At 40.5% G+C, this 27,652-nt stretch overlaps 1 protein-coding gene across 10 annotated transcripts in view; it reads right to left on the bottom strand.

The window, feature by feature from the left end:
- SGMS1 (sphingomyelin synthase 1) overlaps positions 1-27,652 on the bottom strand; it is a 76,286-nt gene that overhangs the window by 20,351 nt on the left and 28,283 nt on the right. For 5 of the 10 annotated variants that reach the window (XM_082222131.1, XM_082222129.1, XM_082222132.1 and 2 more), the window contains exons 2-3: positions 22,104-22,162; positions 12,599-12,670 (exon numbers count right to left, since the gene is read on the bottom strand). The gene's annotated coding sequence lies outside the window, so the exon portion shown is untranslated. The remainder of the gene's footprint in view (positions 1-12,598; positions 12,671-22,103; positions 22,163-27,652) is intronic. The other 5 variants (XM_082222137.1, XM_082222136.1, XM_082222138.1 and 2 more) reach the window with 2 other exon arrangements.

The raw sequence follows: 27,652 nt of genomic DNA, 5'->3' as shown, positions 1-27,652 counted from the left end.
TTCTAATTGGCCTGCTGGACGGAAATTCTGGATCGTTCGCCACACAGGAAAAACGGTCTTATGAGGAGAGAGAATTCTATGCCACTCAAATCTGATTGATTGAAGTGTGGGCTGGCAGGAACATAAGCAGACTGGGTCTACCACTGTTCGGAGTGTGTTGACCAGGAGTAGAAAAAAGAAAAAGCTGGGATAGAAGACAGAAGGCTTCTGGATGGACAGGAGGCTACTGAGGCAAGGGAAAACCAGGAAGTACAGTCTGCCCCCAAAAGAGCTGATTCACTGGCTTATGCCAAAGATTAGCAGAGAAACCATAAAAAGTCTGTGAGCAGTGAAGGGAGAGTTTATAGCAAGAAAGCTTCTGGAGCTGAACAGAGAGAAATTCCGGCAAGCCTGGCTGATAGGAAAACCAGCAGAAGCCATCTGCACCCGATAGTGGTGATAGCTGCATGCCTGAGGAAAAGAGACTATGGATAATTGGCACTTTTAGGAACTGCGTTTTACAAATCCATCTTAATTCAATTTCTGCATTTGAAAGCAACTGTCATTATAACAGTGTCGTTATAAAAGCAAGCATTAGTGACCAATTTAACTGCAGTATTGCCCTTATTTTACCCCTGCGGGTGGTAATAAATAAAGAACATTTCGTTGTTTTGATTTGCTTATAAAGCTGCTTGGCTACTGGGTTATAGTTTAACATGTCTGTAAACAGTAAAGCATAGATCACATGGTGGCAGTGCTTAAAGGGTTTTGAAACATACAATAATGGTGGGAGTATAACAGAAACTGTTTCATACATCTGATGAATCAACAGGGAGAAATAGAGGTTGTTTCTGCGCATATAAGAGGAAGTAATTCTCCATCACAGAACATTATAGCGCGGCTGAATGGACCCTTATGATAAGAGAAGGTGCAGCTACACTAACAACACACTGCAGCCCTCAGCAAAATAACTTTGTAGGCTGGCGTGCATGAGAAAAACAAGCTGAATATTGCTATCATATCTTAACACTTGTACAGTATAAGTAAAAAAAACCCAAAAACTATCAAAGCCAGTTTCCCAACAACTTCAGGGTATGATTATTTTCCTACCTACTGTAAGAAAACAAGTGTTAAATGGTTGCAAAACGTTAGCCACACTACTTTAATTTTGTTTTTCAACAGGAGACACTCTCCAGAATTAAGACAAGTCACCTAATACCCATTCTAGCCACAATCTGAAAAGCACTAACATGCTGCTAGGTCTTTCCACTCATGCTGGAGCAACAATCCAGAAAGCACCAGTAGTTTTGGCCTACTAGAGAGTTTCCTCTTTAATTTCTAAAGCAGCTTACCATGGACATGGGGTGAGGGGCAGGAGGGAGGGAGGGAGGGAGGGAGGGAGGGAGGGAGGGAGAAAGGAAGAAAGAAAGGGGGGAGGGAGGGAGAGTGCTGCTGTTGCTGTTTGACGGGAGGAGAGTGTGTGCCTCCTAGCTAGTCACATTGTTCTCTGGGTTGTGGCCAAGACTTGAGCTTAGTTTTGCAGCTTAGAGTTGTTTGAATTGTGTGCTTTTACATAACTTGAAGCTGGTCCTGAACAGATATTACGGCTTCGACCAGTTATACTATCTTTATTCCCTACTCACGTGGAACTGCAGTGATTTCAAAAGATCACCACATATGTTGTGGATACTGAGAAAGAGCCATAGGCGCAGGAGCAGATGTCAGTCATGTGGACAGTGCAAAAGGGCAGCTTACCACTGTGTGGTGCTTCTCTGAGACAACAACTATGGCTGCTTCTAATTACATCACTGCCCACAAATTATCCTGAAGACATTGCCCTGTGGGTTTCTGGGAGTGGCATCTGAAATGCTAAAGATTAAGAACATAGCACAGCCTATTTCCACTCTCTTTAAAAACAACAACTGGAGACTTCAGATTTGTCCTGGCTCTTTTGACTTTAGCATAATACTTTATGTGAACCTGAATAGTTTTGCTCCCCCCCCCACCTTGAGCCTCCAATGTGTTGGCCCCACAGTGACCAAGTGTCCTACACTACAGATGACAGTCCTCTGTTGGGACGGCTGTCCAGTCCACGTCCAGTTTAACAGACAGATAACTTTCAAAGGGGAGAGCAAAGCCCCTGAATTTTCCCATTAACAGCTAACATCAGGACATCAGACCGAGAAGGACACAGTGGTCACCTGTTCAGTCTTATTATTTGCTATTGGCAAGGTATATAATATTTCTATGTATAGTAAGTCTTTCTAAATTTGTGTGTATACCTGTAAATTAGCACATGCACATTTTACATAGTTCTGTGCCCTCTTTTGACTTTTTTGAGGATGCATTTCTTCCTTTTCATGGCAACACAGAAGGAAAGGTTCATCATACATCGAGCTCAACCAGCACAGTTCCCACTCATCACAGGGGATCCATATTGTGCATGCACTCCTGTCTGAAAAAAGTGTTAAATCTTTTAAGACTATTTTACTAATGTTTAGCTATAAAGACTACCTCACTTCATAATCTCTCCTTATGTACAACCAGTCCAGTACTCAAGCCTTCTTCAAAAGATGAGCAAGATCTCTACAATGTTTGGGGAAAGCAAATTTACTATGGTTTTACCTAAAGTTACATTCAACGTCTATTGATATTTTTAGTGTTTCTAGATGGAGATTTTGCCTTGTTGCTCATAAAGCAGCCAACACTGAACAGCATTTTTTCCGCAATATCTTCAAATTCAGCAAGACACTATGCAGAAACGTAATAGACTCAAGGCACTTTGGAGTACTAAAATTGCATTCACTAGTGTTCATTTCACTTACAAAATATATGTAGCTGCAGTAAGTGGAGAATTCCCATCAGGAATTCCTAATACTACCTACAGTGGTGCCCCACAAGACGAATGCCTCGCAAGACGAAAAACTCGCTAGACGAAAGGGTTTTTCGGTTTTGCGTTGCTTCGCTAGACGAATTTCCCTATGGGCTTGCTTCGCAAGACGAAAACGTCTTGCGCTTTTTTCTTAAAGGCGCTTGAAGAGGCGCAGTTGCGACGGACCGTGCTTCGCAAGACAAAAAACATCGCAAGACAAAAAGACTCGCGGAACGAATTGTTTTCGTCTTGCGAGGCACCACTGTAAATTGCTTAGTCAACCATGGAGACAATGAACCTCATACACTAGTCTGAAGTTCACAGACTGTGATCCATTGCTAAGGTGTTGGCCGTTCCTCAGATCCCAACACCTACACTGCATTTGAAGATGCTAAAAATACAATTGTGCCACGGCATAATCCTATTATGCTGTGAGTCACCAAGTGACTATTAAAGACGCAGCACAATCCTAAACAAGTTAACTACTAAAGTATTAGGGCCCCCTTGGCTGGAATCCTTTATACAGAGATTACAGCTGACCCAGATAATGAAGACAGCTTTGTGAAGGGAACCAGGATGAAAGAAACACGCCGACAAAAGTGCCCATTAAACAGCCAGTACAATGGACCCTGAAATTGCCCACTATTGTAATGATACAGAAAGTGCACCCTAAAGAGAAACAGGGATGGCAACTTCTATATTCTAAAACATACAATGGTAGAGAGCAGAGGTAGGCAACCTAAGGCACAGGGGCCAGATGCGGCCCAATCACCGTCTCAACCCAGCCCGCAGACGGTCCGGGAATGAGCGTGTTTTTACATTAGTAGAATGTGTCCTTTTATTTAAAATGCATCTCTGGGTTATTTGTGGGGCCTGCCTGGTATTTTTACATGAGTAGAATGTGTCCTTTTATTTAAAAGGCATCTCTAGGTTATTTGTGGGTCATAGGAATTTGTTCATTTTCTCTCTCTTTAAAATATAGTCCAGCCCACCACATGGTCTGAGGGACAGTGGACCAGCCCACGGCTGAAAAAGGTTGCTGACCCCTGGTGTAGAACAATCTTGTTAAGTCTTAAGTAGGTTTTAATTTGCTTTTCTATTTATCACAATTTCTAAGCAACCAATCGGCACATCCACACAGTGAAATACAACACCGCAATCATTATCCCTATTTCAAGTGAGAAAATTTTGTTCCTTGTTTTCTTTAACCGCTGCCTTTGCCATGTGCAAGTGCAAGAGGCACTTTGGCAGACTGGCTTCAGAGTGCTCACATTTGAGAACTGCTACTTCCCTGCCTAATTCACAGCTTAGTGAGAACTCCCCCATGCTGTGTGATCAGAGAGTAAGGGGAGGCTATGATTACATGAGATCATAAGGAAAAAGAAAAGAGTCAGAACTTCATTAAAAGTCACACAGAAAGCAGCAACCTCACAACAGACCAAATCATACATGCCTAGATAAAGCTCTTAAATAAAACACTCACGTTTCCCCCCCTCCAGCTGCATTTCTCCATACAATGTGTACAATGCGCGACATCAGTAGCTTTTAAGAAAAAGAGGAGGAGGAGAAGACCTTACTGGGGAATTCGGTTCATCTGGAGGAAGCCTGTAACTTATGTGGGAGGAACTATGTACCGTTAGAGAGAACTTTAAGCCTATCGCCATTCACAAATGCTAGATTTATTTCACTGCAGCTTTCACAGATCAGAGAATGAGGAAGGGTGTGCCAAGAGAATGTAGATTACATGGTATGTTGGGTGTGGTGGTATTCAGCAAGCTCAGTTTTCCAGTGCTTAAAAATGGTGGGGCAATTTTAGGATTAAAATATATTGCTTTTAATTTATTTTTTGCTCCTGAAAAGTATCTGCAACGTAGATAATTAAAGCTGAGTTACAAAACTGCAGGTTTGAGTATCTTAAGTATATTAATGCAGCAATCCAAAATTCATTCCAATTCCTACCTATGTAAGTGTTTGCAGATGCTAAAGTTGCAAATTGAAAACACAACAGTCAGTTACTGTAAAGAAAGCCTTTATTTTGATTGGTTTTACAAACAAAGCTAATTCTTCTAAGAAGGGTGCAAAATCACAGAGAGTGGATTTTAAGGGGGGAAACTGAGAAAAGGCAATCCTATTTTTACCAAATTACTCTGTCAAAATATCAAACGATTACAGGGAAAAGGAGGTTTCTAAAACTGATCTTTTAAACCCAAGTTCCCTTAACAGAGACACATCAGAGGTCAATGGATTGTACTGTGGCATTCTGATCTTTTTGACAGTACTAGCACTTATAGACCACTTCATATTGTAATACTACTACTGTAGTTGCAGTTGCTACCTGCTACTAGTTAACACCTGTAACAAAGTCTGACTGCCATTCAATGTTCCTTTGCCACTACTGATACACACTTTCCTTTGGTCTTAGAAACACTTCTCCAATGCAACACTCCAGATATAACAGCTGTCCCCAAATAACTACTGTGGTTCTCAGGCATGACCCATCCCATTTCACCACTTGAGGCGAAACAGGAATTACCACCTCCTGCCCCCTCCTGCTTTCCCACCAACATTGAAATGTCCCAGCTCTCACTGTGCTCAGCAAGCACTGGGGTGTTCCTCAAAGTGTTGCCTCTCAGCTTCTCCACCCTGGGTGAGGGAAGACTAGTAGCAATGCTGCATGCTGGAATGCCTTCCTCTTGCCAGCAAGAAGGGGCGTTCCAGCAGCAGTGGAAGTGGCGAGGTGGGCGGAGTTCTGCCTCTCGCGCTTTGACCACCTGAAGCAGGTGGTTCTGCTCAAGTAAACATTCTCAACAGAAGTTACCACGATTGGTAGCATACCAATGGTGCAACAACTACTGCTAAAAATATTAGCACTTAAGGGAGTCAGCAGAAGAGGTAAGAAAGAGAAAGAGTCAAGAAGTAAAAACAACACATGGTGTACCGTAAATCATCAAAGTGCCAGCACACGTTCCTGAATAAGAATGAAAAAACTGCAAGTAAACACACACACACACACACACACACACACACACACACAAAGGTAGAAATTGTTCCATGTGTGGTCAGAGAGAATATCAAAGCAACTTCAGCCAGGCAACAAATAAATAATATTCATAGAAAATCATTTAGTATGGTAACATGGGGGAAGGAATAAACCAGAACTACAATTCAATGCATGTCTATAGAAAAGTAAGCCCCATTGACTTAAATGGGGTAATGTAAGTAAGCAATATATCGCTGGTGAAACCGTCACCGCTATTGAGTCCCTCTGCTAGCAGTGCCCACTGGAGGAAAGAACTCTTAAAATGCAATGTCGCAAAAATTAAACGGAAGTGTAAAATTAATTCTTGAATCAAAATAGGAAGGAGAAACAAGGCAAGTGTACTTGCTGAGTTTTAACATTTCCCATGCAAAATGCAGTTCAAGTCTGCACAGGATTAAACAGAAAGGTCAGGCATTGCCTCTTTCTCCTGCCTCAGTGCCACTGCCTTTCCATAAGAATTGCCATCTACATCACCAACGCAGAACGTGTGTTATGTGGACTGTGGACAGGACAAAGGTCAAAAGATTAGCCATGCTAAAAAGATTTATATTCTCCCCTAGAGTTAATGTTCTAAGAATAATGCTGGTCATTGACCATAACAAAGAGATTGATTGATGAAGGCAGAAAGATTAGCAAATTCTACATATGGTATAAGCTTCTTTGCACTCTGAACCTCAAAAGCATGGAGTACATTCTGTTTTTTTTTTAAATGATTTTTATTGCATTTTTTCCAAATTACAGAAAGAACAGAAGAAAGAAATAACATAAAGAATAGAAAGAAAGAAAAAAAAAACAGAAAATCACAACCATTTCAACAACTTATTTCAAATTTCCATTGGACTTCCCCACATCTCCCACATAGTGCATTCTTGACAATAAAGTTATCAGCAAATTATACCCTTATTTCGTGTGTTTCTTTGTATTTTCAATTGCAGTTTAAGTTTAAATCTCTTATTTTCCATTTACTCTAAAAATATAACATGTTGTCATTTTTACCCATTTAAACTTTGATTCTTTCATAAATGTTATCCAATTTCATAAATAATTAAATTTCGTTGCTGGGGCTAACATTCCAAGTCATACGGCATCTTAAGATTCATGTAACTTATAATACTTTTGCAAATAGTCTTTAAATTTTTTCCAGTCCTCCTCCATTGCCTCTTCTCCCAAATCTCGGATCCTTGCAGTCATCTCGGCTAGTTCCATGTAGTTCATCAATTGCGTCTGCCAGTCCTCCAGTGTGGGCAAATCTTGGGTCTTCCAATGCTTAGCGATAAGGATTCTTGCTGCTGTTGTAGCATACATAAAAAAGGTTCTATCCTTTTTTAACACCTTCTGGCCGACAATGCCCAGAAGGAAGGCCTCTGGTTTCTTGGGGAAGGTGTACTTGAACACCTTTTTTAACTCGTTATAAATCATTTCCCAGAAGGCCTTCAATCTTGGACAAGTCCACCAAAGGTGAAAGAATGTCCCCTCAGCTTCCTTACATTTCCAACATTTATTATCGGACAAATGGTATATCTTAGCCAGCTTGACCGGGGTCATGTACCACCTGTATACCATTTTCATAATATTTTCTTTCAGAGCATTACATGCAGTAAACTTCATACCGGTGGTCCATAACCTCTCCCAGTCTTCAGACATGATATTATAACCAATGTCCTGAGCCCATTTTATCATCGCTGATTTAACTGTCTCATCCTGAGTGTTCCATTTAAGCAGCAAGTTATACATTCTCGATAATAACTTGGTCTTTGGTTCTAATAACTCTGTCTCAAGTTTCGATTTTTCCACCTGGAATCCTGTTTTTTTGTCTAGCTTAAAGACCTCATTAATTTGGGCATAATGTAACCAATTTTGCACCTTATCCTTTAATTTTTCAAAGCTCTGCAACCTCCAATTACCTCCAATGTTTTCTATTATTTCCCAATATTTCGGCCAGTATGCCTCCATATTGGGTTTTTTCCGAGCCTTGGCCTCTATTGGTGAAATCCACCTCGGAGTTTTACTTTCCAATAAGTCTTTGTATTTTTTCCAGACCATCTATATTGCTTTTCTGACAATATGGTTTTTAAACATTCCATGTGTTTTCCCCTTGTCATACCACAGATACGCATGCCAACCTAGCGAATTATTAAAGCCTTCCAGATCTAGGACATCAGTGTTTTCTAGTAGAATCCAATCTTTCATCCAGCAGAAGGCCGCAGCTTCATAATATAACCTTAAGTCTGGCAGGGCAAACCCCCCTCTCTCCTTTGCATCAGTTAGTATTTTAAACTTTATTCGGGGCTTTTTGCCCTGCCAGACAAACCTAGAGATGTCCTTCTGCCACTTTCCAAAACATTCCACTCTGTCCACAATCTGCAAGGCTTGAAACAAAAACAACATTTTTGGCAAAACGTTCATTTTTATAGCTGCAATTCGGCCTAACAAGGATAGTTTCAATCTTGACCAGATTTCTAGGTCTTTTTTAACTTCTGACCAACATTTCTCATAGTTGTCTTTAAATAAATTCAAGTTCTTAGAAGACAGATTGACCCCCAGGTATTTCACTTTTTTGACAATGTTTAGTTCTGTTTCCTTCTGAAACCCCTCTGTTTCAATAACTGTCAAGTTTTTCCCTAACACCTTAGTTTTTTGTTTGTTCAACTTAAAACCCGCCACCCGACCAAATTTCTGAATCAATTCCAAAACTCTTTTTGTACTAGGTTCTGGCTCCTGTAATGTTAAAACCAAGTCATCTGCAAATGCTTTCAGTTTATATTGTTTCGCTCCGACCCGTATTCCTTGTACCTGCCGATCCTTCCTTATCATGTTCAGCAAAACCTCCAGGACTGAAATAAATAATAAAGGGGAAAGGGGGCACCCCTGACGTGTTCCTTTTTCAATGTGAAGTTCTTCTGTCACCACATTGTTCACTATCAACTTAGCTTTTTGTTCTGAATAGATTGCTTCTATCCCATTCTCAAACCCCCTTCCCACTCCCATCCCTTCCAAGTTTTTCTTCATGAATTTCCAAGAAATATTGTCAAAGGCCTTCTCCGCATCAATAAAAATTAACACTGCTTTAGTGTTAATATTTGTTTGTAAAAGTTCCAGAATATCAATAATATTCCTAGTGTTATCAAACAAATGTCTACCTGGGAGAAAGCCGGCTTGGTCCTTATGAATTACTTCATTTAATACTTTTTTAAATCTATTAGCCAAAATATCTGCAAATATTTTGTAATCCACGTTTAGGAGTGAGATGGGACGGTAGTTCTTAAGTTGAGTCTTTTCAGTTTCCACTTTAGGTATCAGTGTGATGAATGCTTCTTTCCACGTATCTGGTGCCCTCCCTCCCCCCATAATCTGGTTGCAAACCTCCATTAATGGTTGTATCAAGTAGTCTTTTAACATCCTGTAGTACTTGGAGGTAAGTCCATCAGGGCCTGGAGATTTGCCTAGTTGCATATTCTGAATGGCATCCTCGATTTCCTGTTGTGTTATTTTACAGTTCAAGATTGATCTCTTCTCTTGAGATAGTTTTGGAAGGCCATTGTCTTTCAAGAATTGTTCTATCTCAGTTGCTTCCTCGGACCCTTGTGTATACAGTTTTTTAAAATATTTCTGGAAACACTTTCTAATTTCTCCCGGTTTCTGAATATTTTTCCCTTCAACTTCTAGATTGGTAACATAATTTAATTTTTGTCTCTTTTTCAACTGCCAAGCTAGCAGTTTCCCACATTTATTCGCAGATTCAAAAGATCTTTGTTTCATTTGTTTGATTTTCCATTCCACTTCTTGGTTAATCAATTTCGTATATTGTGACTGGTGGAATTTGATTTCTCTTAAAGTCTCTTTTGATTTTGGATTCAGTCTTAATTTTTTCTCTCCATCTCTTATCTTCTCCAATATCTTATCCTTTTTACCATTCCAGAATTTTTTCTTAATCGTATTCTGTTGTATCAGAAACCCTCTCATAACAGCTTTGCTTGCGTCCCAGATTATTCTTTTTTCCACCGAGGTATTCAAGTTAATTTCAAAATAGTCCTTTAAGGCTTTTTGGGCCTTCTTTACAATCTCTTGATCTCTTAACAGGTTGTCATTCATTTTCCATCTGAAGGAATCGGCAGTAGTAAATCTCATTTCCATTTTCAGAGCGTTATGGTCGGAGCAAGTCTTTGGGCAGATTTCTATTTTTGTAGTCTTAGGTGCCAGCCCTCTAGTTGTCCAAATTTGGTCGATTCTTGTCCATGACAGGTGGGCCTCAGAAAAGAAAGTTCCTTCTTTACCTAGGGGGTTTCTCGTCCTCCATAAATCAATTAAATCCATATTGTCAGTTAGTTCAAAGAAAGTTTTTGGTAGTCTTCCATCTTTGGTCAAATTCTGGTTCTGTGACTTATCCATAAAAGTAGAGACAACCCCATTCATGTCTCCAAAAGCATGGAGTACATTCTGCAATCTCGTATCAGATATAGATCTCAGAGTGGTTACTTACAGTTCATGGGTTAGCTGAGGAGTAGCTAACATAGTGCTTAACTACAACATTCCTGATTTGCCATGCTGGCTGAGACAGTAGCATTATAGCTCAACAGCAACCTTGCTTTAAATATACTACAGTGGTGCCCCACAAGACGAATGCCTCGCAATACAAAAAACTCGCTAGACGAAAGTTTTTTCCGTTCGCGATTTGCCTCGCAAGACGAATTTCCCCTATGGGCTTGCTTCGCAAGACGAAAACGTCTCGCGACTTTTTTTCTTTGACTAAAAACAAAGACATGTTTTGTTTATAAAGTTAATTTATTTTCCCTTAAATTTTTGAACTGCTCTTTACAGTATGTGTGACTTTAAAGAGCAGTTAATAAACTGTTGTTGTACCAAATTTGGCTTTGTTTGGACTTTTTTTGACCATAGGAACGCATTAATTGATTTTCAATGCATTCCTATGGGATTTCGTGCTTCGCAAGACGAAAAATTCGCTAGACGACAAAAATTGCGGAACGAATTAATTTCGTCTTGCGGGGCACCACTGTATTCCCTCTTATTTTCTTTCCATGAAAAAGAAAATAAGAGGGAATAGTAGAAGATTAGCCACATCCACACAGTCAATAAATAATCTATGGAAGTAAACTGTAAAGCGGCAAACTTGTCTCAGGACTTGCAGGAGTATCAGCGGGGGGCGGAGAGAAAAAACCTCAACTTTGCTGAAGCCTCCCTCATAGAAGCTCAACAAATGTGGATGTTCCTCTCCCCAAAAAGCTCAACAACTTTGATAAAGGCTCCCCTAAAAAAGCTCAACCAATGGGTAGATCATTGCCACTTTTTTAATAGTGGGAGTAGATCGCAGTCTCTTGGAAGCTGGACATCCCTGCTATATGAAGCAGGCGAGAACCTTTACAAATAAAAAGATTGTCAGCCACTGGAATACATATTTGGGAACCTATTCAAATCAATACACAAAATATTCATTTGGTACATTTATATACCTCCCTTCATAATGCAAATTTCAGGACCATAAAAATATGAATTGAAACTTGTAGGAAAATCTTATATCCCACATTGTTAGTCAAGCTGATGTTACTTCATGTGCTCAGTGAATGAGTTTTAGTACTATAGCCTGTGTTTGCACACAGAAACAGACACAAACACAGATGTCTGTATGTGGGAGAGATTTGATGGTGCTTGCAAAAGTATATGGGAGAGGTGAAAGAATGCAAGAGATTTTACCTTCAGGGATGACTGATGCAGTACAGTGATAACTGCAAGTTGTTGGTTTAAAAAAAAAATTATTAGCATTTCTCAGGAACGTAAGCTTTCTGGTTTTGCCAAAATCCAGAGATCCCTTCCCTCTAGACTTTACAACAAAATGCATTTCACATGCTTTTTTTTAAAAAAAAAAAATAGCTTCAAAGTTTCCCCAGATATTGCAAATGAAAGGATCACTTACACTTGAACCAAACTACACTGCAATTTCACTTTCAAAGTATTTGTAAAAACAAACCAGGTAGTATGAACTTTGAAGGTGTGCGGGGGGGGGGGGGGAATACAGTTGTACCTTGGTTTTCAAATGCCTTGTGAGTCAAACGTTTTGGCTACCAAACGTTGCAAACCCAGAAGTGACTGTTCCAGTTTCCAAACTATTTTTGGACTTCAAACGCCCAACAGGGCTTGTGCAGTTTCTGATCAGAAGCTGTGCTTTGGTTTTTGAACATTTTGGAAGTCAAACGGAATTCCAAGGTATGACTGTATATTCTAAATGCACACTAAAAAAAACCAAATGACTATAAAATGTGCGAAATAGCCAGATTAAGATTTGAACTTTGCAAGGTGCTTTTAGACAACTCTTGCATAGTACTAATACATCTATCTATACTATTTCCTAAACTGACTACTTTAACACCCTAGCAGGAACAAATTAAACATCTTAAGTATACGACATCAGAGTTTTCTTCCATGCAATTAAAGCTTTTTATTTTATCATGAACAGTACAAACAAGTATTTGAAACAAATATTTAATCAGATGTCACACATGGTGGAGGAAAACCTCTTCTTAATTCAGAAACATGGCCTCTGAAAGAATCTACTCAACTGTGCAGATAGTTGGTGACTTGAAACTGGGCTAAGAAGACATGCCTGCACGAATTAAACAGTACCAGTCTTTTTATCTCTGGTGTGATTCTTTACACATGTACTTTTAAAAGATAAAGAAATGGAACTGCCTTACCTATCTTGCTCCTTGAAGTCATAGTGTTACCCATCCTTTCAATTTGTTGCTGTCTTGCCTTTCATTTGTCTCCTACCAAGCAAGAAGAACTTTTTCACTAATTTCTCACTCAATGACATTGTTTCATATATATTTTTCTTACATACATTCTATAATACCAGGAAATACAAATTTAATTTTGCAAACATGTGTTTGGTTGCTGCTGGAATTCTCCTCATATACCCCACCCACACACAATCTTGAGGATTGGACAAAAATCCAATGTATATTTTTTGATCTCATTTTTATTCCTGGGCAGCACTACAAATGTCCTCTTTCGCAATCCAATACTTATTTGGAACTCACATGGCAGCATTCCTGTGCCTCTGTGCCAGTTGCTGTGATGATAGGAGGCAAAGGGGAGTTAAAACAGTACCTGTGCCAAATTTCAACTACCTCAATCACTTTTCAGCGAGTGAATGAAGATCAAGCTTCATCACATAGAGACACTTGAAAGTCAATGTTCACAAACAATTCCAGCTACTTAACATAGGTAAAATACAACTGTAATTGCAGTGCAGTTAAGGAAAATTCATTTACCTAACTCATCAGAAAACAAAATACAGTGGTACCTCGGGTTACAGACGCCACTAACCCAGAAATAGTACCTCGGGTTAAGAACTTTGCTTCAGGATGAGAACAGAAATCGTGTGGCGGTGGCAGGAGGCCCCATTAACTAAAGTGGTACTTCAGGTTAAGAACAATTTCAGGTTAAGAATGGACCTCCAGAACGAATTAAGTTCTTAACCTGAGGTACCACTGTACTTTACTGAAACTACAACATCTCATTAACATGTATCTGCACACGCATATATCTAGCAAGAGCCAGACAAAGCACTTGTAGGCGGCCAGCACAAGGTCTGAGGTGAAAATTCCTTGCTTGATTGTCCTGTCCCTGTTTGTTTGCAAGCCAAACAAGTACATTCTTTGATCCACTGAGATACAGGGCCCCAGAATGCAACAAGACCAATCTTATACATTTTGAGAAGAATGTAGCTATGCTGGAAGAATTTGACCAGATTCCAGGAACAGAAACAGATGCTGTTTCAAACTAAAAACAGCAGGAACAGGCGCACACGTTGCCACACAAGTGTGGAGTGGTGGTCAGAGTGCTAGATTTCGGTGTGGGAAAACCCAGGTTAAAGAACTTTACTCAGCTGCAATATTTATGGAATGTCTAGGGCAAGTCACTGTTCTCTCTGCTTTATCCCACCTCTCTGGGATAAAGATCCTTGAATCAGCTGGCTATATATAATAAAAAATAGTCACCCATTCTGATTTTATTTGAGATGCCTATTCTGAGCAGCACATTTCTCAACAATTGCACACTATGAATCGGGTTGTTACTTTTATTGGTTTCTAAAGATACAGAATAAGGATTTCTGCAAGTCACCGAAGAGAATGTGGGGCCTTTCAAATTCAGCTGTCTTCAGTGGTTTGGAACAAGATCAGATCAGTGATCTTCTTGCATGATAGGCTACCAATAACTGCAGAGGGTATACCATGTACGTTATACTCCCCATCCTCATGCTGCTAACAAACCAGGAAAATAAGCCAAGACAGACATATAGACATTAAGCCAGGGTTCCCTGGTTTGGATGCAATAGGGAACGGCGGCTTAATACAAACTAGAAGGGGTGCGGTATAGGAGCACTCAGCCCAAACATTAAATAGTGTGTGTGTGTATAAAAACTGCAGGACTGCAGCTAAGTTGCATATTATTTTATAAATTGTTTAACAAAGGACAAATGCCAAGTTTTAGTGGGTGGGGGATGCATGTGCGTACTTTACAATAGTCTGATCTAGAATTGCAAAAACTCTGGAAAGTGTTTGACTGATTACATGCACAGTAACCACAGTTGGGTGTCTCTTTAAAAAACCCCAAAAAACACCTCTTCAATCTTTTCAGCATTTCTGCCATCTTTAACAGTAAGAACTAGAAACCTTAAATAAACACACAGCAGATGGTGTTCTCAGAAGGGTCCGACCCAAAAAAAATGCATACGGGGCTGTATTGCAGTCACTTTCCTACATGCAGCCTGCCTCAGCCTTAAGCCAAAAGGGTGTTTCCCCGAATGCTTTGCTGTGGCAACAGCTCCAAAACAAAAACAGTTGCATTGTACAGCCATGAATAATTTGCAATATTCAACAGCAACAGTTTCAGTTCTTCCCCGAAATGAATCATAACATAATACTTTCAAGTCAGACATTTCCATGTCAGTATCCGTTGCCATAGTGGCAGACAAATGCCACCTTTATTACCTTACCAAAACCTTATGATGAAGCAGTGTGCTTTTACAAATACACCTTCTAAAGTTGCATCAAAAACACTGAGCAGGTCTCCACACAAGCTATTAAATATGCTCATTTTGAGAAAGGTTTGTTAAGATGCATGTTAATCAAGTACAATAAATCCCAAGAGATAGATGTGTTTTCCTCTGCTGTCCTTGGCAATTATCCAAGTTCTTAAAAAACACATGAAAAAACCTCCAGAAAGAGTTGTGATCATTTTCCAAGACAACTCAAGGCTTAGAAAATGTAATGTGTTCCTCCATGCACAACAGATCTTGCATCTTCTACAACAACTTTCCTGCTGGCCCCTCCAAACACCCCACCTTCCAACTGGTTACTGGCGTGTAGAAACAGGAGCACCTCTTCATCACTCTAGTGTTTTGCTATACTGTATACTAAGGAGAAAGGTACTTTGGGTGTCATAGTACATAAATATCAAGGGCATTTGTGCCAGTGTGCTGGAAATGGAGGAAGGGGATAGATCTTCCTTCCCTATATATCACCAGGGTGGGGAGGGGGAGAGAGAAAGGTGGGCAGGGAATTTAATCTGAGACTGAAATGAATCAGAGAACTTGTAAGGCTCACCTCCACCTTCAGGTAGGCTTTTTTATGAGCTATCAAAGTTATTCTCAAAGTTCTTGACCTGGGAGAACTTTGCCAGAAATCTCCAGTGATTTCCTTGAAACTTGGTAGTCCAGGTGCCATCAAATCTTTCTGTTAACCAACAACTTAACTGCAGGCTTAGCCACATTATTTATTTATTAAAAGCACATCTTGCCCTTCCAACAGCATGCTCACAGACAGCTTAGCAAAACTATGAAAAGGAATTACACAGACGAGTATCAAATTAATAAAATTCAAAATATCTACTTCTTCCAGAAGGGATGACAAACATTGAACGGCAAAACAACCTGACTATTATAAAGAAAATGTGTCCATGGTATACTTACTCTCCCCCTGCCCACTTTGACTTCCCAGCTCCATATTTGTCTAAATTAACCATCCCAAAATACAGACGCGCCTTTACATTGGCTAGATGGGATGTTCTTCCCTCTGCCGTACTCGAAGGTCGTTACCAAAAGACTCCATTTGAAAAACGACTCTGCCCATGCAGAGATGGTAACACGGAAACAGTGTCCCACGTCCTTCTATCCTGCCCCCTTTATAAAGACCTAAGGAATGAGATTATTACTCCACTCATTCTCCCCAACCCCGGCCGTCCACAAGACATTATACTGTTCTCTCTCTTATCTGATACGGACAGTCAGACAACAGAGAAGGTCGCAAGGTACATCGAGAGAGCTGTGAAATTAAGGGCCACCATCTGAGTGACAGACGTGTTCACCTGACGGACCTCCTTTTGTTTGTTTTTATCCCCTCTTTATGTTTATTTTATTTTATTTCTAATTCTTGTATAGCTGTGGCCTGTTGGCTTTGCTAATAAAGTTCTGATTCTGAAGGCTGTTCCTCTCCTATTAGCTACACCAGGAATTGGGAGCTTTATTGATTTGAGTACTCCTGGAACTGAAAAATGTTTTCAACAAGGGTGAAGAGATGGTCACACTATGGATAGTGGCAGTTAAAGAAAGCAAACATATATATATCACGTGTTACGGGGCGGTGGTTTGCCAACTTTGTTGTATTGCAGAACACACTGCTAGTTCTTTGGGTTCTCAGCACATTTTTCAGCTCCAGGAGTACTCCAAACAATATGAATCAAATGTAAATAAATATTAACAGCATAGGATCAAAACAATTGGTGTGAGCCGCAGATCTTACAAGCTTTACAACAAAGTTTGCCCTCTTTTTCACTATGTTGAGCAGAATACCCCCAAAAATCATACAAAACTGAGTTAGAACATGGTATGTACTAAGCAAGTGTAATCCAGAGTGTTATTATAAATAAAAATTACTAATGAGGATCAGGATTGGGTATTGCTCAGGCTCAGTATGCCCAAAGCCAAACATGAGGTTCATGAGCTTGAAGGCCCAAGGTCCCAAGCCATTTAGAAACCCAGGTCCCAAGCCATTTAGAACTTCATTGCTTACTGCAAGCACTTTGAATTATTCCTGAGATAGACTAGAGGCCTTTGATCTGCAATTAACTTGGCTGATGGGTTTCAACAGAACTTCATTGTGATTAACTTCCACTGTATCAGAACCAAAGTCAATTTCCGTAATTTCACTACTGTTGCTAGCACCAAATCATAAAAGTCAATAACCAGTTCCATCTTCACCAACAGAAAGATGAGAGATGTGAGCTTATGAAAGAGTCCAAATTTCTAAACACTGGCCACAATCCAGAGCACATGCTGAACTTTCTCCCTGCCAGCTGTGAAAGAGAAAGAACCTGATGTACTCAGAGCTGTTTATCATAGGTGTCACTGTAAGTCCTATAATCTGAGGCATTGCGCTGAAGTACTGATGTGCAAGATAAATTTGTTAATAAACTAGTAGTACTTATCAACTTGCCAATAGCAACAAGAGCCTGGGCTCTTTTTTTGTGGAAAGAGGAGCTCATTTTGTTTAACATGACCTTCCTGGAATGACCTGCTATTCCAAGCAGTTCAATAATCCAATAAGTCCAATAAGTCTGTGCTTACTAGGAAGGAGATAGATAGCATAGGCTAGTTTACATGATGTGGTTTGACGGGAGAAATCCAATTATTTTTTCAAAGGCTTAAGTAACCAAGTTGCAACACTATTACTAGTTCTATTACTAGAGAGCCAGTGTAGTGTAGTGGTTAAGAGCGGTAGTCTCGTAATCTGGGGAACCAGGTTCGCGTCTCTGCTCCTCCACATGCAGCTGCTGGGTGACTTTGGGCCAGTCACACTTCTTTGAAGTCTCTCAGCCCCACTCACCTCACAGAGTGTTTGTTGTGGGGGAGGAAGGGAAAGGAGAATGTTAGCCGCTTTGAGACTCCTGAGGGGAGTGAAAGGCGGGATATCAAATCCAAACTCTTCTTCTTCTTCTTCTTCTTCTTCTTCTTCTTCTTCAGTGGAAAACTCATAGTGAAAATGCATCTACATCACAAATACTATACCCTGTCCAGTTAAAATTACTCTGCTTTCAACAGAATAAATTCTACCCTCTGTCAATATTGCTACACTTTTAATACAGCACATGTCCAGAAGCAGGTTTCATTACATTGGCCCATTTATTAGGTTCAAAACAGCATGCAATGGAGTTTTTATTTACTTTGTCTTTGCAACTTACTGCTCTCATGTCCTCTTTGCAACTCTTGAACTGCCAGGATTTCAACAGAAACTGAAAGGGCACTTTATGAACTATATATAACAAGTCAAAAACTGGATGTTACTCTGAACGAGACTGCAATGTTCACTGGGAAATTATATGCGATACTATCAAGAGAATAGCAGCAAGCAATAATACAGTTGTGCCTTGCAAGTTGAACGTTTTGGCTCCCAAACGCCGCAAACCCGGAAGTGAGTGTTCCAGTTTGCTAACGTTCTTTAGAACCCGAACATCCGACGGAGCTTCCACGACTTCCAATTAGCCGCAGGAGTTTCCTGTAGCCAATCAGAAGCCGTGCCTTGGTTTCTGAGCATTTTGGAAGTCGGACGGACTTCTGGAATGGATTCCATTCGACTTCTGAGGTAAAACTGTACGCTGAGTATGAACAATTACCATCATACCCACTTCACCGCTGTTTAACTCACTAGTGGAATTCTACAATGGTGAAATTGGCAAAGAGTCCCAAAAAGGCACAATGCACCATTTAAAATAGGAGGGTGGTATGAGATGGTGGGGTCAGGAACCTATCTTAATAGAAACTGCACAGGCAGGGGTGTGGGAGGCAAACCTCCCTTTCTCTTAGAGAATGATCGATTCCTCAGTAAGTATGACAAAAGAAAAATTCAAAACCATGGAGGGAAAGCTGCAGTCCTTCAGGTAGCAAGGCCTGATTAATAGTTGCTAAAATTGGTTATGTTATGGTTTATTTCTATGCTGCTTTTTGACCCAACGACCCCCAAAACAGTGAATATATTAATACAGAATAAATATGCAGTAAAAATACAACACATACAGTAAATCAAAACAATGTACGACAGGAACATCACAAAATACCTTCCAGCCACACTGGATATGAGTTTGTAAGCTGCATTCATGCTCTCACTACAGATACAGCTCCCCTGCATAACTTTCTCCCAGAAACCAAGTTAACCCATATTCCTCCTGCCCCATCCCTCACCTGCCACAACCTCTCACCTAGAAGCAAGCCCATCTACAACCAATCGCCCAGGAAGAGTGCCCTCACTCTCATCATGCCACAAAAAAAGTGGGAAAACCCTTTCGGTGTTTCATCCTTCCAGACCATCCCATTAGTGCTGGCCTGCCAGCACTAACCCACCACCAACAGAGGCTTTCCCATTGGAAGCCAGCTACGGTGGTGGCAAAATTCATGCTCTTTACTGGCAGGTCTAGCTAGCCAAACTTTCTGTTTCCAGCCCACAGAAAAGGGCCGGGGAGGCTAAGGCTGCTATCCTAGCCTCCTAGCCAGCATCAGTCGTGTTACGGCTACTCGCTTCCTCTCTGATCCAGTGGTGGCTGGACTCAAGAAGGAATGGAAATCTTCATCAACCAATAGATCTTGGGAAGAAGCAGGCTCCTACTGGATGAGAAGAGACACTACCCATTGTGGAGTGCTGTCTGGTACAAGCAGAAATTAATGTACACTGCAGTTACCCTTTCCAACATAGGCTGTCTTACAAACCTAGGTACATGGAGGTCTAACCCTTCAAATAATTTAATATGGCTCTATGAATAAGTGACAGTTTTTTAAATATTTGGTTCATTGCACCCAACTGGCATGTTCCTACACTAAAAAAAGAACCATTGTTACATTTATGTTAACACTCAATATTTTTCTTTCGCAGCAAGTATTATATCCCTGACTGAACAAGGAGATTTGTCTATTTATCAGAACCAGAATGCATCACTTATTCATCATAATCTTTTTTATTATGTACCTAAGGATACATTGTCTTTATTCTACAGACACAGGAGAATAACTAGGACAAATTATTCCATATCAGTGACAAACTCTTTTTCCAACCTGCTCTAAACCTCTGGCTGGAGCTAGCAGGATCAACATTCATCATTTCTGAATTAAGTACACCAACTGAATTTGGGGTGGGTGAGGTGTTATTTTTTATTCGGTTTTTGTATTAATTTTTGGCTATACATTTTGTAGGGTCCATAGATGTGTAATTCTCTTCTACTTGTACTATTATCTGACAACTGATCTTGGAAGCTGTACTTGATGTTTTATTACAGTATTTTTAAAAGCAGATCTCAAAAAATTAATATCCTTATATTTATTCTCATAAGGCTAGGCAAGAAAGTGTTTTTTGTTTTTGCATGAACATCCTACAATGCTCGCAGTCATTATAGAATGAACTACTGAAGAAACCCTGTGGCAGACAAACTGCAATATAATCCCAAATGCACCATTACAAACCAGGGGGAAACCAAGCAAGGTGGTTTCTGCTGCATCTGGTCTAAAACTAATTCCTCTTCTCTTACCCTACATTTTTTCCCTCCCAATATTGCCGCGAGTATTTTTCTTAGATGTGTTAAAATATTCAGAACAGGAATATTCCTCCAAGCGAAACGCAAATTACTTATTTCTCAAACCCTTAATTAAAACGTGTTGTAAGAAAATCAGCATTTAAGTAAAGGGCGGGGGGACTGCATGAATCGCTCTGCCTCACAGCATGGGATGGGAACACATGGGAGTCTTGGCCCTTCCAAATCCAATCTGTGAACAGTGCAAGTCTGCGTGGGGAGCACACGGAAAAACACACAAACCTCCTAGCGGAACAAATGACATTTTATTTGTGTCAAGTGATTGATTCAAAATGTTAATAAGCAAAGTTAAAAGCATGGCGCTCTCCTGCTGCTGTTGGAAACCAACACCCACCAGTCCCAGCCAGGGGTGAAGCTGCAGCAGGGGCGGAAAGCATGCGGGGGTGTGGCTGGCGCACATCCCGGGGTGTGGCACATCACCTGTGGGGGCGTGGTGCGTGTCCCGGGGGTGTGGCACGCTGCACGGTGCGTTCGGGGGGCGGCCATGATGGAACCCCCCTCCCCCATGGTGCCAGGGGCGATGCTCTCCCCCTGCCCCCCCATTCCTCTGCCAGTGGTCCTAGCAATGCATAGGGATGATGGGAATTGTAGGCCACCGAGGCCAGAAAGGCATCACATTGATTACTCTGATCTAGAGGGTAGGAACATTAAAATAAGAGGTGGGGGTCACACTGAAACATCCACACTTTGACTCCTTTAAAGTTAATACATCTAAATTTGACTTAGTATATGAAAGAGCAGCTATATAATCTGTTACATCATGTGGGCAACAACACTGGAGAGAGCAGGGTGCTCATTGTTAATGAAACCTCTTTGAGCAATGGGCTTTCATTAAGATCCAAAATTCCCATTTTGCTCAGTTGTTATACATGTTGTCAGTTTTTTGGTCCTCTGAAATTACGCTTTTATGTGCTCCAACTATAACCACAAAGGGATTGTCTGCAGTTGTTGTTTTTTAGAACTATTTTTTAGAACTAACTATTTAAAACTATTTGTATATTTATGTGTTGCCCAATTAATTCAAGGGCAGCTTTTTAGTAATCAAAATATTTTTAATTTAATTTAATTAACTGACTGATCAGTGAAAAGCTTTACAGGGGTAGAAAACGTACACTTGCATAATAGTAGCTAAGCAATTTAACAATACCAAGCAACAAAGAAAAAAAGAAAAACAAGTTGTGAATAAGTATAATAGAGGGGCTGACAAAACCACAAACCCCCCTTCAGCCAGGCAACTCACTAGGGGGTCTTGGGCCAGTCACTATTTTTCAGCCTAATCTGCCTAACAAAATAAGGGGGGGGGGAGGCAGAGAATACTACTGATGCTACCCTGAGCGTCTTCAAAGGAAGGTATAAATGCAGCAAACAAATTTGTGATTTTTAATCACTTTTTTCCCAAAGGCTATGCAAATTTTTTAAAAAACACATTAACCACATAGGTGAAAAGCACCTTAACAAACCACTCATTACACAGACTACCCCAGAATAACCAATGACATAGTTTCAGATAAGTGGATTCTATTTTCTAAATTGAACAAACTCAACAGAATAGTGGGAATTTACCATCATAATGCAATTTTCCATCTGAGATTAATCTTCTTCTTAGCTTCAAACGTCTCTTTCTAGAGAGAGGGAGAGAGAGAGAATGAGTAAGCCTATAGTTCTTTTTTAATATTTCAGATAATTATAGCTTTCAGAGTGAATGCATTCCCTATTGCTTAGGTTCTCATTCTTGAACACTGGATACACAAAAGGGGGTTATCATCATTAACTATCCCATGCACACAATACTTTTGCTGCAGCTTGGCTTCCCAAACTATACACGTGAAACAACACTCAAAGGTGTGTGCATTCTTCCCTGCAGGCAGCTTATCTTTGTAAAAAAACAAACAAACAAAAAACCTTCTGAAGGGGTCCTAGATTCAGGCATGATATTGCTCAAATATTCTCAAACTATTATTTCTCCCATGGCTTGTGCACTGTAACCAACCATATTAATTACATATATTAACAGGTTAAAGTATTATTTTTCTTTATGGCCAGCAGTTTTCCTTGCCAGGTTTTTCTGATGCTGAAAGCATGGTCATAGGCGAGGGGTAGCTGCCCCCCCCCCAATTCAAGTAAATAAATAAAAATGCTTAACTAACTGGCCAATTGCATCACAGATAACTCGGTTCTGCCTGCCAAAACATAAAGCTCCCCCCCCCCCAATAAATCCTAACTACGCCAGTGTGCTTAAGTACCAGATTTAGTTACTCTTTAACTAGGAATAACTTAGAAATTTTACTTATGATGCCTACAACACAGATGAAATCCAGTGTAACTTTGGATTTTGCCCTCAAATGAAGCATCGTCAATGTATTTTATAGCCATAATTTTACTGTTATTTCTTACTGTGAATAATGACTTGGAAAGTATGTTGATAACTTCTAAAACAAACTAGTTCCCTCCACCATCAAAAGCTGCACAGTATGTGCACTAGGAAACGGCAACGGATACTGATATTACGGGTAATGTTATTTTTGGTCTCAGAGCATAATTGATTGCTATGTTAGGGATCGGGAAGGATTTTCCACATTTTTCCGATCTGGTGGCTGACTCAGGCAAGAAAGGAAATGTTGACCTTTCTGTGCAGCATGAAGGATTGTTATATCCCTGCCTGAGTCATAGGAGAACCATTTTACTGTGCATACCTATCCTCCTAGCATCCAAAGCAATCAGTACTTTATGCTAATGTGACAAGCCCAATTAACAGGAAACAAATAGTAAGCCAACAGTATTATCTCAACAGCATGGGGCCCCCAACAGTCATTTGATTCAGCGGTACATAGAGAAACTGCTGTCCTTGCCACCATTACAAATCCACACCATGTTCCACAGAAAGATACAATATGAATTATTGGGAAATATAATGGGAAAAGTCTGCATTTCATGGATTTAAATAAAAGACTGCAACTACACATGTGTCCCTCTGGGAACACATAGTTTCCATATTTTGGAGCAGTGGCATCTAATACAACATGTCCTACGAGTAGCGCAGGCATTCAGCACTCGCCTTTTCCATCTTGAGTTACATTAACAATGCAATTCTAATCGTGTCTACTTAGAAGAAAATCCTACTGAATTCAACAGATAAGTGGGGTTAGGACTTGAAGCCTAATCTATCTTCTTGACCGAGAGCTCTTTTATCATAAACCTAGCCAACCCAAGGAAATTTTGAAGTTAAATGTTATAGAGTTAAATCTAACCCCTTTCAATGTTCAATCTACCCAATCCTAAAATCTGTGACCCAAGCTTTGGTATTGATTGTGAAGATTCTCTATCTAGGCCAAGTCCATTATGTAATTTCAGTAATCTTTCATACTAACCCTCATTAGCTTGGCGCATTCTCCAGGGTATCTTGGGTCATGTGTTATATACCATTCCTTTTTCCAGCTAATAAATTAAGGCACTTACACACAAAAATCTGTATAGACCATGCAACAGCATTCTGCCTATTTGTTGTGAATTAGAGATGGCTGAAGATCTCCAATTAGCTGATAGTAACGCTATCCTTATTCCAAAATCAGTGGTAATACCTTTTCCTACTGCTCCTTCCCAGTTTAAGGCCCTATACAAAGAAAGCCAGTCTTCCTCCCTTATGTTGGTCTCTACAGTCCTAATAGGAGTGTTGGCCATTCCCATTATGTACAGTGGTACCTCGGGTTAAGAACGTAATTTGTTCTGGAGGTCCGTTCTTAACCTGAAACTGTTCTTAACCTGAGGTACCACTCCCGCTGCTGCCGCACCGCCGTGCGATTTCTGTTCTCATCCTGAAGCAAAGTTCTTAACCCAAGGTACTATTTCTGGGTTAGTGGAGTCTGTAACCTGAAGCGTCTGTAACCCAAGGTATCACTTTACGCAGCATGGCAAAGCATCTTCACCCCGGTGCATCCGTTTCATGAAGGTAAGGCAGCTGGCAGTGGGTGGGTGGCGGGCCAAGTCGGCCTGGCCAGTTTGGGGGGTGGCGCATGACATCATGCACACGCAATGCCCCCCCAAATGTTAGAGGGACCTCTGTATACATCCGTTTACACTTCCATTCTTGCAGCTGTCAAATAATCATAGAATAGTAGAGTTGAAGGGGGACCCAAGGGTCATCTAGTCCAACCCCCTGAAATGCAGGAATCTGGCAGGTGGCCATCCAACCTCTGCTTCAAAACCTTCAATGAAGGAGAGAACACCACCTCTCATAGGAGTCTGTTCAACTGTCAAAGTTATTCCTGTTTAGTCGGAATCTCCTTTCTTGTAACTTGAATCCACTGGTCATCTAAAGTTTGATTAGCATTTCCTCAATACGTTCATCCAAGTTGTTTATAAATACGTTGAACAACAGCAAGCCCAGGGTAGAATCCTGCAGTACCCCACCTGTCACCTTCCCCCCAGGATCATGAGGAGCCGTTAGTGAGCACTTTCTCTCAGGCAATTTCTTTATTATTTCTTTTTCCCCCCCTCACCTGTACTGTGTTCCCTGTGTTTGCTGCAAGTATTTTGTTCTAGCTTTGCCTTTCTTAGCATTCCTCTCTCTTCTGAGTGTCAGTACAGTACAAGGTGAACTTTTCGTCACTGATACAGTTAGTACATTGTTTCTGTCTAATCAAGCATCATCTCACCTTCTAAGACAAGACCAATAAGCTCACATTAACCTGCTATCCTCTGCATAAGAAATAATTCAAAATAGAAAGCAATTCCCTTTCCTTACCCAAGGACTGCAAGTTTCCTTTTGCTGTGATAAAAACCTACTTTAAAAATATTTGCCATTTCCCTGCAGCCATCAGGATGTAGCACAAGTAATTTAATGTATTTGTATCTGTATATGAACTGAATAATTATTTGATTGCTTATACTGTACTAAATATCAAAAAACTCACCAAAATATCAAGCCACAAAAGCCAGCAAACGGGGGGCGGGGGGAAGTAACCTGACATTTCTCTGGCATACAATTATGTCGAAATTCAAAGCAGTCATCAGACAAAAAATTAATATAAACATTATGAGTCACAGCATTGGTCTGTGCGAACAGCTTCACCTCGCATATCTATCAGCCTGGGGGTCCTTGCAACAGGTATCTCACCTGCAATATCAACAGCTGGGAATATAGGTGTGGTGTTACTGCACAGGGAAATTGATCTGGTTCAAACAGGGTCAACATTTCCTTGCTTAAAACAAAGTACTTCACATGGAAATATAATTGTACCTGAAAGAATTATCCACGAAATATTCCAGAAGTAGGATTCTAGCTCAAATGTTTGGGTTTTTTGTTTGTTTTTTAAAGGAACTGTTGCCTAAACTATGGGAAGTGACAACTATCAATTTAGCAAGTGAATACAAAGGGGTGCGGGACGCGGGTAGCGCTGTGGGTTAAACCACAGAGCCTAGGACTTGTCGATCAGAAGGTTGGCGGTTCGAATCCCTGCGACGGGGTGAGCTCCTGTTGCTCAGTCCCTGCTCCTGCCAACCTAGCAGTTCAAAAGCACGTCAAAGTGCAAGTAGATAAATAGGTACTGCTCCAGCGGAAAGGTAAACGGCGTTTCCGTGCACTGCTCTGGTTCACCAGAAGCAGTTTAGTCATGCTGGCCACATGACCCAGAAGCTGTACGCCGGCTCCCTCGGCCAATAAAGTGAGATGAGCGACGCAACCCCAGAGTCGGTCACGACTGGACCTAATGGTCAGGGGTTACCTTACCTTTACCTTATAAAGGGGTGCAAAAGAAGTTTGGTTTTTTTAAAAAAAAAATGAACCTGGGCTTCTCTTGTCAAGGTTTCTAAGGAACAAGCCTTCATTTGGAATTCAATGCAAATATCGTTTTTAAAAACACATTTTAAATTACAACCTTCTAATAATAGAAATCAGCCACTACTGGTTATTTTGTAATTTGTGAAACAGTAAACAGAAAATGAGAATTAGATAGTTTCATTTTCAGAGATTGGCAGGAAAGTCCAACACTGTCGCATTTGATTTCATAAAAGGAAATTTCTCTAAAATGACAGGGCTAATAAAAAAGTTAAAAGGGAAAGCAAATGGATTCAAATCTCTCCAGAACACTGTGGGTGGATCCATCTAAGTTGTTGTATGAGTAGAATGAGGTTCGCTCGTGCAATGGGACTTCCCTAGTCTCCCCTCCCCCCAAAAAAAAATCTGCTCTGGAGGGCTGGGGGGAAGCTCAGAATAGGTTCAGGGGGTTTGGGGCATGCATTCCACTTCTATATTTTAACACTATACAGAATTGCACCTTTGGGGATTAATCAAAAACGCATTCAAAGAAGCTGAGCTGGAATGCATACTGTCACATGAAGGGTTGGTTTTCATTAAAAGCATGGTGGGGAAGGGGTTAAGCCTCTCCTCCTGTGCACCATGGTCTGGATGAATATTGCCTTCCCTGAACCTATGCTGGAGTCGAAGTTAGACATTATGTTAAATCATGTGGTTAGCAACCATGTAAGGGGATTTTGAAAAATACCAGGTGCAGAGGGAACAATAAAGTCCTAACTTTACGGATGCATCCTCTCTACAAGAAAAGTCCACAGTTTCAACACTTTGTAGTTCAGCAAAAGGGAAATTACAGAGGAACATGATCAACGTTCATAAAAACCTTGCACGGGTGTAGCGTCTAGATGAAGCTTCTCTTTCCACTCCTCCCTCAATATACTGAACCTCGGGCCATCCAGTTATGTCAAAAAGTGGGAGATTCAAAACTGACAAAATTGACTTCTCCGCATTGCGCAAAAACTATGAAATTAGGCAAAACAAGATGTGGTGATGGCCACTACCCTGGAGGCCTCTAAAGGGGATTGGACAAATTCATATCAATAATACGATGGCTATCTGCTACCTCCAGGATCAGAATGTGCCACTTTTTATTTATTTGTTCCTTTATGATCCATTTTAGTTAAGGTTTTCCAACACACTATACAATAAGAAACTAACTAATTTAGAAATAAATAATAGAGAACAATATATTAAAAAGGAAAGAAAGCAAGGGGGGACAAAATAGTAACAACCGCCATAATAGTACTGACTCTAATAAAACATGAAGTTATATATTTATGTACATAGGTCTCTATCATCATTT

This window comes from Podarcis vaucheri (assembly GCF_965113315.1).
Source record: "Podarcis vaucheri genome assembly, chromosome: 5".
Lineage (NCBI taxonomy): Eukaryota > Metazoa > Chordata > Lepidosauria > Squamata > Lacertidae > Podarcis > Podarcis vaucheri.
This window is presented reverse-complemented; position numbering and strand designations above follow the sequence as displayed.